The sequence below is a fragment of the Larus michahellis genome, chromosome 1 (assembly GCF_964199755.1).
Source record: "Larus michahellis chromosome 1, bLarMic1.1, whole genome shotgun sequence".
NCBI classification, from domain to species: Eukaryota; Metazoa; Chordata; class Aves; order Charadriiformes; family Laridae; genus Larus; species Larus michahellis.
In genome coordinates this window covers 74,044,176-74,057,124 of record NC_133896.1, presented here as the reverse complement: position 1 = coordinate 74,057,124, position 12,949 = coordinate 74,044,176, and the positions used below count along the sequence as shown (strand labels likewise).

Genomic DNA, 12,949 nt, shown 5'->3' with positions numbered 1-12,949 from the left:
CTACATTCTCAGTGCAATCTCTGAACCTTTGATATTTGTGATTTGCCAGCTTTACATTCACTGATATTTCATATTTCTTCATTGTTCCATAGAAGAATGGTCATATACAATAGTCATTACAGATAATTGCCAAACTCTCATTCTAAGTAGGCTGTATTGAAGGCAGTAAATCAGCATTTTTGCTTGATCCTGCAAATCCTTATGCACGTGCTTAGCCTCAACTAAGCAGTTCTCTGACCTCCATGATTTCTTATGAGATTATCTTTGTGTGCCAAGATAAGCTCATGCGTTCGTGCTTGCAGAGTGTGGGCCGTAGTACGACCCAGAGTCATGGCCAGCTTCTGGTTTTCATCAACCTGTACATTGTTTATTTATTCATTCGTCTTTATAAGAAGATGAAAGAGGATTGCAACCAAAATGTTTCCTTGTGGATTTCTTCGCCCAAGGCTTGTACACAGCAACATAGAGCTGTAGAATAGGTTGTGTAAACTCATTTGCTCACATATGTTTTCTAAATTTTACATACTAAACTGGAAAAAAACCATCTTTGATTCAGCAAAGGATATGTATACTTTGCTGAATGCATCTTTCTGCAACAACATTGGCATTAATGACTTTGGCAGAATCAGAACAATATAGACATGCAAAAAATGCATGAAGAGAGTTTAAAAAAAGTTAGTTGAATGGGGATAAAAAGGCTTTCCTTCTTGTCTCAAATAGTTTAGCTGAGTTCTATGAGCGTAGTTGTTTAAACAAGGTAAGCGTAACAAGGTAAGCATAAACCACTGAAGTACTCCCTTACACAGAGCAGAAACACAGACCTTCAAAAGAATACAGAGTTCAAAGAGGCACTTTGAACCTCTGCTAAACCCCCGTTTTTCTTTTAACTAACTTTTTGCTGGACCTGAAAAGCACAACCCATACTGAAATACATCGGTGACATTTGTAACAGAGTTTCATTGAAAAGAATGCGATAAATCCAGTCCCTTTTCCAAACATATCAGCAATGTATGGGCTGAGGTTTGCCAGGATTTAAGCATAACTCAGAGTCATACGGTGGGTCACACCCTGCAAAAATGCATGCGTGTACTTACTGGGGTGAAAAAGTTGACAGGCAACCCGCTCAATCTTCAGTAGAACACAATTTGATGGACAGTTTGGCCCATTCTCTATAATGAATAGAGTGATATGACCACTATCATTCTATCATTTTATATTTATGTAAAAGTATATTACTGAATGCGTATGACTAGTAACACAAAAGAAACATTATGTTAATATGAATTCTGTCTGAATAGACTGAGGAGTTATTAGCAAAACAAATATGGAACTTTTCAAAAAACTACACAGAGAATGTTTGTTTTTAGTTCGTAAAAGCTTGACATGTCTCCTTTAAGAGAAACGTAATAGTAATGATAATCTCTTGAAAATCAAAACTGTTGTTTCCTCATTTTTATCGAAGGTCAGAAGTCCAAGGGAGTTCTGCTGGGAATTTTCCTCCCTTTCCCACAAAGAGGACTTTTTTCTGAGACAGCGTAAGATGCTGTTGTGGTCTAGTGGTTGGATTGGTACCGAAAGGCAGGAGGATCCTGGGTTCAAATGAACACTGAACCACTGACTTCCAGTGTAGCTTTTGGCTTCTACTCAAAAATAAATCTGGGAGAAAGGATTAAAATCATGTCCAAGAGAAGCTAAGGGAACTGTTGTTTTTCCAGTTTTCCAGAAGGGAAATGGAATATAGGCAGTAGACGGTCCTGTGGAAGAAAGGATTATTAACTGCATGGAGAGTGCTATCCGCTAGCTAGGACGTGCCATCAGTTTGCAGAGGTTTCATAGTGCGCTTCAAACAATAGTCTCTAAAAGCTCTCGAAAAAGACGAATCTTTCAAGAATCACATCTGAATCTTCACAAGAATCTGTGCTGTGCCTAGTTTTGTGATGCAGTATGTCCAATAACACACTCTTGAAACCAACTGTCCTTAGCATGTTGGCAGGGCCAAGGAAAGAATCTGGTTAATAGTGATGTAAAGAGCAGTGCCCATCATACTGATGATAATTTCGAAGTGTAGGTATAAGCAGTCTATTCACAATATTTTTGTTACAGGTCAGTTTCAAAAAAGAGGTAGAATTTAATTGTCTTCTCTTAAAATGAGAGAGAAAATCAATGAGCCTAGGTTGGTTAGTTAGTAAAAAAAAAAAAAACCCAGAAAATAAAAAAGATTGCATTGCTAATGAAATAAGATAGGGTAATTGACAATAAACTCCCAAGATTTTAAACCAGAAAACAATTCATCATTAATCAGCACATCCGGTGACCATTTTCATTAACCCTCCACAGGCTTCAAATCTATCATTCTGATCAGTGTCATGATGCTGTGTTGACCCAATGCAGCTTATGATTTGGTCTCATAAAATGCTCACCAGATAGAACTTCCCTTTTTAGCAGCACCCACTTCAGGACACACGTCTAGTGCAGTATGGCACCGATAGGGAATAGAAGAGGTAAGAACTGTGGAAGCATTAATAGTCCAGTGATCCTTCCTTCCTCCCTTGTTTCCTTTCTTCCATCCATTTGTCCATCACCGGTGTGCTAGAAATGAACTGTGACTGGAAGTGGAGGACTCATGCTCTGCACCTGTTGATGTAAGCCAACTTTCATAGACACTTTCTGGTGTTTAGACAGACAGGCTGCTGGTAGTTCTCTGCATCTTCAAGAGTGGCATATGAAAATACACACTGCAGTACATTTGAGCTCTAAGAAATAATTTTATTTCCGGCGTGCCTCACAGGGAGCAAGAAACCACCTCATCATTCCCCTCCCATCCGTTTCTGGTGCAGAAGGTAGATCCGATAGACCATCCGCAGTTCTGCCCATGTGAATCAAACCACTGGACCTCGCTCTGTTTTTCAGAAAACTTACATACATAGGAGGCTCTGGAGATGCACTGATGCACAGGCCCGTGACCTCAGGCGTAAAGCATGTCATGTATTTTCTACTTCTTTGCTCTAGTTTTCACAGATAGGGAAAATATATTGGATGAAACTTTAGTGACATGTAAGGGAGGACGCTTTGCATTTACAGTCAATGAGAGTGAGACTCCCACTTGGTTCGAAGCTGAAATTAGCCATTACTTTCTGCTGCATCAGGGCATGCCTCCAGCAGCTCATTTTCATTGGCCTCAAGGTTTAACAAGCTGCGTTCATTTCCAAAGAAGGATAGAAAGAAAAGCCCCTAAGGCAGAAGAACAAGTCCTTGATTTCTCTAGACAGTATGGGGCGTTTCACAACAATGCTTGCGCACCTCCACCAAAGTTAACAGGGGTTGGACCATGACAGGTTTCCAGATTAAATTTCTCATCCACGGAAACTGTAACTTTCAGTCTTCTTCGAAGGAAAATTTGACAATATAACGGCAAAATTTCTGGCGCTCACACTCAGATCCCATGCTAGCAAAGATCTTGACTGCAAATAACCAATGAAAGGCAGAGTGAAAAGGCACTATTCCCTCTTCTTCTGTAAAGCCAGAAGATTTCATTTCATGAAAACATGAAATGGAAGAGCAACACATTTAGAGAAACCATGAAGAATTGCAGTTGTGCTTACTGTTGTAACTCATCAAAACTGCAACTGGATTTAGAAAGGAAGATGGAAGACTTTTATGACTGATCACTGAACAAATTCGGTTCCGTTAGCAATAACTAAACTCTTCTTCCATTGCTTTAATTCTTCTAGTAAGCCAGTCTGGGGCTTCAGTCAGAACTAGGTCTGTAGAGAGGTATCTTGCCTATGCGAGGAAATGCTGTTTGTTTCACTCAGCACTGAGCATTGTACAAGTACATAATTAAATACGCTGAAGACTTTTTCTGTTTTTCCCGAGCACCAGCTGTTGATCATGGCCAAAGACAGAATGCTGACCACACTGGACAACAGTCTAACCCTATAGCGAACAGCCGTGCTGAAGACCTTTGAATTAGCCTTAAGCAAGCTGGAATACAAGCAAGCTGGAAACCTCGAGAGCTGACTCAAGGTTTCCCACAGTGTAGCCAAAGGTGATTTTCTCTTTACCAAAGAGGAGGAGGCAGACTTTTTAGGCCACAGTAAGTACGCAAGGAGAGATCAAAGAGGAAAAACTGGGCTGCAGAGCCACACAAGGGGAGTTGACGAGACTTCTGTTGTCGAGGGCTGAAGAAAAGCAGTGATTGCTGCGACTCCGAGAGGTTATCACATTCCTTAGCAGCAGTTGCCCTCTTACACCTGCCAAGGGCCCTTCCTCAGTAACACCAGCAGCAGCACAAAGCTGGGCTTCCTGAAACTGTACATAGGCGAATTAAGCAGCAAAGCCAGGTGGTTTTATCATCTTCAGCAGTCCCCTGCTGGAGGCAGCTGCCTGCTTTGCCATAGCCTACACTGGCTAATGGGGAGCCACGTGTAGGCTCAGTCTTAGAGTTAGCTCAGTCTTAGAGTTAATGGTCTTGTATCACCAGGGTGCTGTTCCCAAGATAAGAAGCCCTGCTCACAGCAAGCTTGAGGTAGGTGCTGAGTTGTTGCAGCTGCCATACTTCAATTTCAAAGTTAGCTCATGCGGGACCCATGAGCCATGGGGTGTAACAGCTCAGAAATGCCCACTAGCTTCTTAGCTAATCTTTATCTATGTGAAAGGGATATTCACTGGAAAGCAAAGGCTTCTTCTTCTCATATGGATTGCCAAGACGCTTTCTCTAAGCTCATGTTCAGGCTGTAGTCTCTGGAGCTGAAGGCTTCTTTACAGGCAGATGGCTTTGTCTAGTGAACAGCAATGTCTGCAAAAAATGGGAGCAGTCTGACTGCCCCCACAAATTCATAACCTAAACATGAATATTCAGGAGAGAACAGATGAAAGGGTAGCAAGTTGTTTTGAAATTTGTTGGTCATCTGAAGTTATTGACCACTATTTCTCAGCAGGTAGTAGCAGTCTTTCAGAACAAGTGTTGAGATCGTCATACACTCATTTAAGAAGACAATGCCATTCGTAGTCACTACAAAAAAATGTATTTCCCAGAGATAATTTCCCTTCCTGTTGAATAGTAGGACAAGAAATTATAGTGGGGTGATTACACCAAAGTGAGTACATCATAATATATTTGCGTCACTACTTATTACAGCAGGAATTTTAAACTTTATAATAAGGTTGCCAAGGATACTAGGTTTAACCTAGCATTTCAGTCAGAGCAAATGCAGTGACATGATCAAGATCTTCCAATAAAAAGGACATGGTATCGGAAGGTACCAGCCACATTCAGCACCCTAACAGGGCTGCCAAATACCAGGTAGTTTTTCATTTTAACACTTGTAGGCTGGAAGGCCTTTGTCCTTCAAAGTTATTGACAAATTTCTCACTTTAACTTCAGTCTTTACAAACTCTAGAACTGGACAGAAATTTTCAGACGTATTTTTTCTTTCTCCCTTTGAAAATAGCCTTTGCTGAACAGGCAGCTACAGGCTAAAGGCACAAGCAAAACTTCACAGAGGAGGGGAATGGAAAGAACAATCAGGAGGACGGGCCCATGATGGTGCCAGTGGAAGGCAAGTTTCAGTTGTCCTTTACATCACTTGGGAATCCAATTCCCTGTTGGCTTACTTTAATGAGGATGTGAACTATCTGAACAGTATATCATCCTGTAATGAAACAGCTAAAAAAACTTACGTCCTTTAACCATTTAAATGTTCACCCTAAAACCCCCATCACTGGCAAGTTGCGACTTTCTGATTTTGGGTTAAGGTGTACTGACATTGTCATAATATAATAAACAGAAATCAGTACAAAAGAGGTTCCAGAAAAAAATATTCACTCTGAATAAGAAAATGGTTTTTGGAAGAAAAAAAAAAAGGCCAAAGTTGTAAACATTAATATGATGTAGCATTGAACCCAACACTTACAAATCTCATTTTAACAAGCATAAATGGGGATTCTCAGGGCACCAAGCCAGTTCCTGAGATATATTTTCCATAAGCAGTTGTGAAGAAGACAATGGGAAAATAGCAGATAATTTAAATTTCCATGAAAACGATGAGAACATCCTCCCCAAGTGCAAAACTGTAAGAATTCTTATGAAAGACATTTTAATTACCTTAGGGTCTTTTAAAGTGCACTTAAAAGTCTTCATATTCAAGAGTTTCATCTTACCTGAATTATCATTCTGTTCAGCATGCTCTGCAAGATACTTATGACTATAAACAAAAGAGTATAAATACACTCCTCAGGTGGACCTTGTTTGGGGGAAATAAGGACATTTTGAAAAACATTTATTTCAGTAGTTCTCTTGCTATATTTAAAAAAAATAAAATAAAGTCAATAGCTGCACTTCCTAATTAAAATATATAATTTTATAAAGCATACCTGGGTCTCGGTTCAGATTCTTTTTTTTTTTTGGGTCTTACATATAATGTGCATTATATGCCCATATATGCACATATACATGTATATCTATACACATATATATAGACATGTGTATGCATACAGACGCAGAATGGAGAAAGTACATGGTTTTACAAAACTACTTAGTTCTTATCTTCTGAATAATTAAGTCATTACAAAAGCAAGGATTTGTCTTTCCTCGAATTTCACAGAGAAAATTTTAACGAAGGTCAAATTACGAATTTATAGGTTCGGATAAGCACAATGGAAGGCCTAACTCAGTTTTGCCACAGATTTGAGGTTAGTGCTCTGAATCATTTTTCTTTCCAGCTATAAACCCACTAGTTTGTTCTTCTTACCTTCCTAAAAGCCCTGGACATCATACAGTCTATGTGATCTACAGTCTATGCATTATTTGCAAAGAGTTCCACTAAGGTAATGGCAAAAAGTGCTGCCCCTTTAAAATCTATTTTATCAAAAATGATCCTGTACAAAACAATCGCTTTCCTTTTTATTCCTATTTAAGCTGTGACCACCTATTCTAGATAGCCCCTGCTTCCTGGCTGTCCCAGTTACCTCGGGCCTTAAGGTGATGAACTACCTCTGAGACTTGTCAGCATCCGCACTACTAACTGGCATATACCAGCAGCCTGATCCAAATGCTACTGAAGTCAATGCAAAGAATCCCATTGACTTCGGTAGGTTTTTGGATCAGGCTCCGAACACCGAGAGAATCACAACGGCAGTGGTGCTAAACAGGCTGCTGGCGCTGAAAAGCATTTCACACAAACATCTGCAGCAGTCTCACACGCATCTAATGCATTGCTTTTTTCCTTTTTGGTAAGCTTCTTAACACAATGCGATTTCCAACATCAGCGTGCTACACTGCCTGCTGTAAAACCTTCGACTTCACATGCCAAGACAGGACAGTTTAAAAAAAGAAACGTAACCCTGTGAACAGCAGCAAAGAAAACATCAGCAGGAGGGGACGGTAAAGGCTGAGAATGCCTGCGAATGGCAAAGGAAAAGGAAAAAAAGAGATTGGAGTTGTAATCCCAGGAAAGAACAAGGAGCAGCCCTGTCCCACAGATATAAAGGGAAGGAGGAGGAGGTGGTTAGTGGGAGATAATGGGGGAGGGTCATCGCATGCCCCGTTTGGTTGCTGAATGTTAGATCAAACTCTGCAGCTTACCTTTGTAAACACAAACACAAAATACCAACCCAAATTGTCACTCGGTTGTGCTATGTGATCAATATCATCCCGATGGCAGGATTTTCCTCCACTTAGTGAAGCCGCTCCAAACCCTGGAGTGGATTATTTTTAGGCTGGTGATGGGAAGATCAGCTGCTGCCTCCTATCGAGTTTCCAAAGTGCACAAACTCTTCTTGTCTTTCTCATACGCTGAAGGGGGCAGGAAACTGGGAAGAGACAGGCAAGCAAAAAGCACCAATTTTTCGCCTCCTGAAGCTACAGTCCCCTGGGATTTCTTCTGCTTGCTTTTATTTTCATTTTTCCCTCACTGGAGTAGTAAGATGCCAAGAGGCTGAGTTACAGCGCACAGACTATTAGCAGATGGTTATTCTGAAGTAATTGATTTAGACAAGGTAGTCTAACTTTTGGCAGGCTTGCAGAGATTCAGCTTTTGAATTCTTCCATATTAATCTTGGATAATTTGAATTTGACAACATAATTTTGCACGTCTTCCATCATCTTGAGCAGAAGAGAAAAGAGAAGTCTACTCAGATATTTTACTTCACCCTAGATCCCTCCAGACTCTTCTGCTCAAAATACAGACCAAATCCCACTCTTTGATCTCACAGATCTGCTTCTTTTGAAACAGACTTTTTAAAACTTGAAATAAAACTCAAAATTAATTTGATGCTCATAGCAGGAATATTGTTTTCGATAGAATAGCCCTTATTTATAAGGGATAATATTTTTTAGCTGCAGAATATATTGTCTATGTTTACTTAGAGAGAAAGAAGTACTGAGAGAGCCTACATGGAGTCAGTTGGTTGGTTTGCTCATTTTCTTGCAGTGCCATTGAACCAAGATATACCAAGGTTCAGATTTTCCATCAGGAGAGTTTCACTTGAGCCACAAATAGCAAAGATCCGACACTTGGTGGTGCTTCACGGGACAAACGGTAGCGCAGGGCGGTTTTAAGCACAGCTGTTCAGTCATTAGGTAGCAGAGCTGGAGGCCCCTGGGACAGAATTTGCTTAGACCTTGCAGAATCCTGGGGTTGCACCTCGATCACTGGCGAGCAAATAGCTTCCAATGGATTGCGGTCACAGATGTTTTCACGCCACGAAAGGGATTACAGTGAGCTCTGAGCTGAGAACGTAGTTGGATGGCTGAGGCCAAACACTGGCAGGACTCATCAAGGTCTTGGCAAACCCGGCTCGTTCCTTTTTCTCTGGTATTTCTTACCTTGTGGGACAAAAAAAGTGGAAACCTCAGATCTAGAGAAAATTAGCACCTTCTGTTATCTCCCATTGACTTGAAACATCAACATCGCATTACACCGAGCAACCGAGACAGTCCTCAACAGCCCTCTACGGCGCTTCAAATTTTTCACTTGCATTTACATTTTTTTGCTTTTTTCCCCCTTCCCTTTCATGTATTAATGCTCAATGCTTTAGAAAAAAGATGGTGGATTGAAAGCTTCTGCGTTCTGCCATATATCTATGTTTCATTAAAGAAGATAAAATGAAATCTTTAACCCATCTAATCATCATCTAAAATAGCACTGTCATGTGATGCTTCTGAAAATATGTATGATTTCAGACAGAAGTGAGTAGCATTTGTGGTCACAATTTCTTTTTTACCAAAGCAGGAGAATTTGTTCATTGTCGTTCAGCTCTGTCATTTCTACCAAACTGTTTAAACGGGAAGGAAAAAAAGAAGGTAAAATGAATGGGGAAGGAAAAAAAGAAGGTAAAATGAATGTGGAAGCAACCATCATGTTTCATTTTGCTGTTTCTAAACGTGCTTTCATTCCACTACATGACAAGCTAAAATGTTTTGAAATGCGTTTTTAAAGGGATTAAGAAAAACGAAAGGCTTTTAAATAATGCCAGAACACATTCTGCCCTGCTCTGAAACGATTTTTTTTTTTTTTTTCAATCTGGGCTTTTCAATTTGCTAGGGGGGAGAGGAAAAAAAGAAAAAAAAAAAGCAATAACGAGAATTCAAAACGTTTCAGGGTCCGTTTGGGCCTGTAAGTGAATGGAAAAAGCGAATGGGAAAAAAAACCACAGGCCGATTCTCAGGTATGCCCCACGTACAATATGTCACCCCGTTTCCAGCAGAGGAGCGCTCTGCCACCGCCACCTCCCGAAGCCGCAGCCGCTCCGGGGGCGCAGGTTGAGGCGCCAGCGCTGCGGAACCGAACCGGCCACCACCACCACCACCGCCGTCGGCAACGGGGCGGCGACCCCGGCGCGGAGGCGGCTGCACCGGGAAGCGACGCTCGGCCACACGGCCCTCCCGGCGGCGGGGCGAGGGGAGGGATGCGCCGCCCCCCCTCCCGCCGCCCGCTCCGGCCCCGGCCCCCGCCGCTCCCCCCCCGCCGGGCGCCCACTCACTGCGCGGCGGCGGGGCTCCCTCGGCGGCCCGGGAGGATCAGGGCGGCGCGGAGGGGGCACCCCCGCGGGGGGGGACCGACCGGTCCGCCTGCCCTCCCCCCCCGGGGACAGGGGAGCGAGCGTACGTGAGCGTGGCGGATGGGCAGCTTAAGGACAGAAGCTGCTTTACCTCATGGCTTGTGGCGGGGGGGGCGGGAGGGAGAAAGGGGGGGAGTGCAAAAAATTCCAAGCGCATCTTAAGGAACCCGCTGGGGTTTGGCTCCTCGCTCCGAGGCAGGTCGAAATCCACGGCCCAGCTGGCAGTGATTTCCACGCTGGGGTGGGCTTCTGTCGGCTTGACCGGCTAAACCCAAAGGAACCCAAATGGTGGAGGAATAGGGGGAGCGGGGAAAAAAAAAAAAAAAAAAAAAAAAGGTTTTAATAAATCAGGACTCACCAATGTGAGGAAAATGACCCAACAGCCGCTGTGGATATGGGCTCATTTGCCATAGCTCCCAGCTGAGCACTCTCCACTCAAACTGTCTTGGTTTATTTACCCCACTACACGGGAAGGGAAGGGTATCTGTACGCTGGGCAGTCTTCGCATAACAAGCTACTCTGGTTTTCAGCTGACAACAGCTCTCTCTGCCATTTTCCATAGTGCAGAGCAGTCCATAGGTCTCCCTCTATGTGTACATTTATGGCACACCAACACTAGCAATCAAGTCACAATTAACACTAGCCGCTACCACTCATTAGCTGAACTCGGGTAATTGCATGCAGTCTCCTAGTCTCTCCCATTTTTTAAGTGAAGAGCTGAAATCACCCATCATTTCACCCCTGTGTGGTCTTGACACTTAAAGTAGATGTTTCAGAGAAAATCTCTCTTGGATATTTTGCTGAGCAAGTGGGGATAAATTCCTTGACTTACTTTAAACCTACATATATCATTTATACCAGGGCTTTATGCTAATATAGCAAGATACAGCAAATGTTTGGAGTAACTCATATGTTGTGGTCTATCAAGTCTTTATTTTACTTCTAAAAAGTTGTCACAGTGACAGAATCCCCACAGTGCTGTGTCATAAAACTCGTACCATGATATAAAAAGATCAGATTGACACAGCTTCAAGACTGATTTTATTTACGCTTACAATCCTATTTAAAAAAAAATAAATGTTCGCTCTATTTGTTTTAATTACACATTGCTCATTTTATCTAAAAAAAAAAAAAGGATCTACCAAGAAAATGTTAATGAAGTAGCAAAGACTCCATTTTCTATTTTATTTTTTTTAATGTAATGGAAAATGCAGCCTGGTCTTTGGATAACTTCTCTGTCCCTTTTAAATATTCACTGTGATTAAGCTTGGAGGGGGGAAGCAGTAGAAGCTTAGCACTATTTGAAATATTTTCCACAGCTTTTTTTAAAGTTATTATTCCTGGTTTCTATGGGGAAAACTGTTTTGGAAAATATATACAGCAAAAGTTCAACAGAGTGACCTAAGCAGAGAAGAACTCTATATGGAGAACTACAAGAAAAGCCCAGACCTCAAGAGTTCATCACTATAAAAGGTGTGTAAAGCTCCAGGACTTGAACAGGGATTTACAAACCTTCTGATCTTTGATGGACAACCGCGCATTAGTGGCGCAATGGTAGAGTCAGAGGCACCGAACGCAATGCTACAATTTGTCTTGGTAGCTCTTAATCTTGGCTGAATCTGCATGCTAAGTTGCAGCTTAGATGCTACACACAATATGACTTCTCAGATCTCCGTTTTTATTTGTTCTGTTTGATAAAGGTTGTTTTTGATTTAAAAAAAAAAATAATACCATTCACATTGGCAACCAAAATACATATGGTTTGTATTACGCTCTTTTTTTTTTCTTCAAAAACCCCACAAAACCTGAGAGCTATTCTTTTGGTATTGGAGGGCTTTTCAGAGTTGTCAAGAACAATGTAAGATTTTCATATCCCCTAAGGGTAGAGGAGTTTCATCCTAAATATCATTAAGGAGACTTTTTGTACTATAATTTAAATTCTACCAAACCCATAGACCCACTTGTATTACAAATTACAATGATATTGTGGATTTTGCATATGTGTCTCTGTGTGTGGAGTTGGAAGAGAGGGTTGTCTTTGTTTTTATCTGCGCTTTATTGAATTTGTGCCTACTAGGCTGATACTGGACAATTTGGACTATTTTTGTGTGTTGCCCAGAAAATCTTTGCTTATTTCTAAATCAGCAAACCTACCAGTTGGATTTTATCCTCTCTGCAAACAAGACAGGACTAAACTAGGAACAGGTTCGTTTTCTCCCACTGAACTCACCAAGGCACCTACATTGTTTAGTCCCATTTACAAATTTTGGCTTTTAGTTACATAGTAGTCAGAGAGAAAAAGATGTTTAGGTGTCTAATTTCAGTGTGAATGCCTGAAAGAGGAGTTAGATACTAAACACAGAACTTGCCGCACCCAAGGTTAGATGGCAGATATTTGATCGGTTATGTCTCTGCCCATTGCCTACACTCTCTATATGGCATTTGGAGAGAAAAACGCATTTTCAGGTGACAATTCTTTTCATCCCAAAACAGGTACATAAGGTAGTGGGAACTCACTCACCTCTGGTTATGACTGTCTCACCCCATAGAAAAGGAGAGAGTCTACATGATTGTTACAGGCTTAAGTAACTCTCACGCAGGTAGAATTAGGGAAGTGGACTCCTGCTGCTGCTCATGCTGTGCTACATTTGGAAATGAACCTAAATCACTGGAGCACTTTTGAAAATTTTACCCTGTATCTTGTTCTTTTCTTCTTCTTTGAGGTATGGAAATAAATGTTCAGCCTGAAATATCTTTGCATGTATATACTTCATTGCGTACAGCAAGAGAATACGATAAAAGGGTAATAATCATGACAAGTGTCTTGTAGAAGTCATCCCCAGCACTTTTATTAGACCTGGTAGAACCCACACAGTCCTTCTCCCAC

At 41.5% G+C, this 12,949-nt stretch overlaps 1 protein-coding gene across 10 annotated transcripts in view; it reads right to left on the bottom strand.

The window, feature by feature from the left end:
* ABCC9 (ATP binding cassette subfamily C member 9) overlaps positions 1-7,761 on the bottom strand; it is a 77,200-nt gene extending 69,439 nt beyond the window's left edge. For 8 of the 10 annotated variants that reach the window (XM_074586833.1, XM_074586851.1, XM_074586859.1 and 5 more), the window contains exon 1: positions 7,586-7,753. The gene's annotated coding sequence lies outside the window, so the exon portion shown is untranslated. Of the gene's footprint in view, positions 1-1,094; positions 1,170-7,585 lie in introns of all 10 variants that reach the window. The other 2 variants (XM_074586838.1, XM_074586846.1) reach the window with 2 other exon arrangements.
* Positions 7,762-12,949: the final 5,188 nt, after the last annotated feature.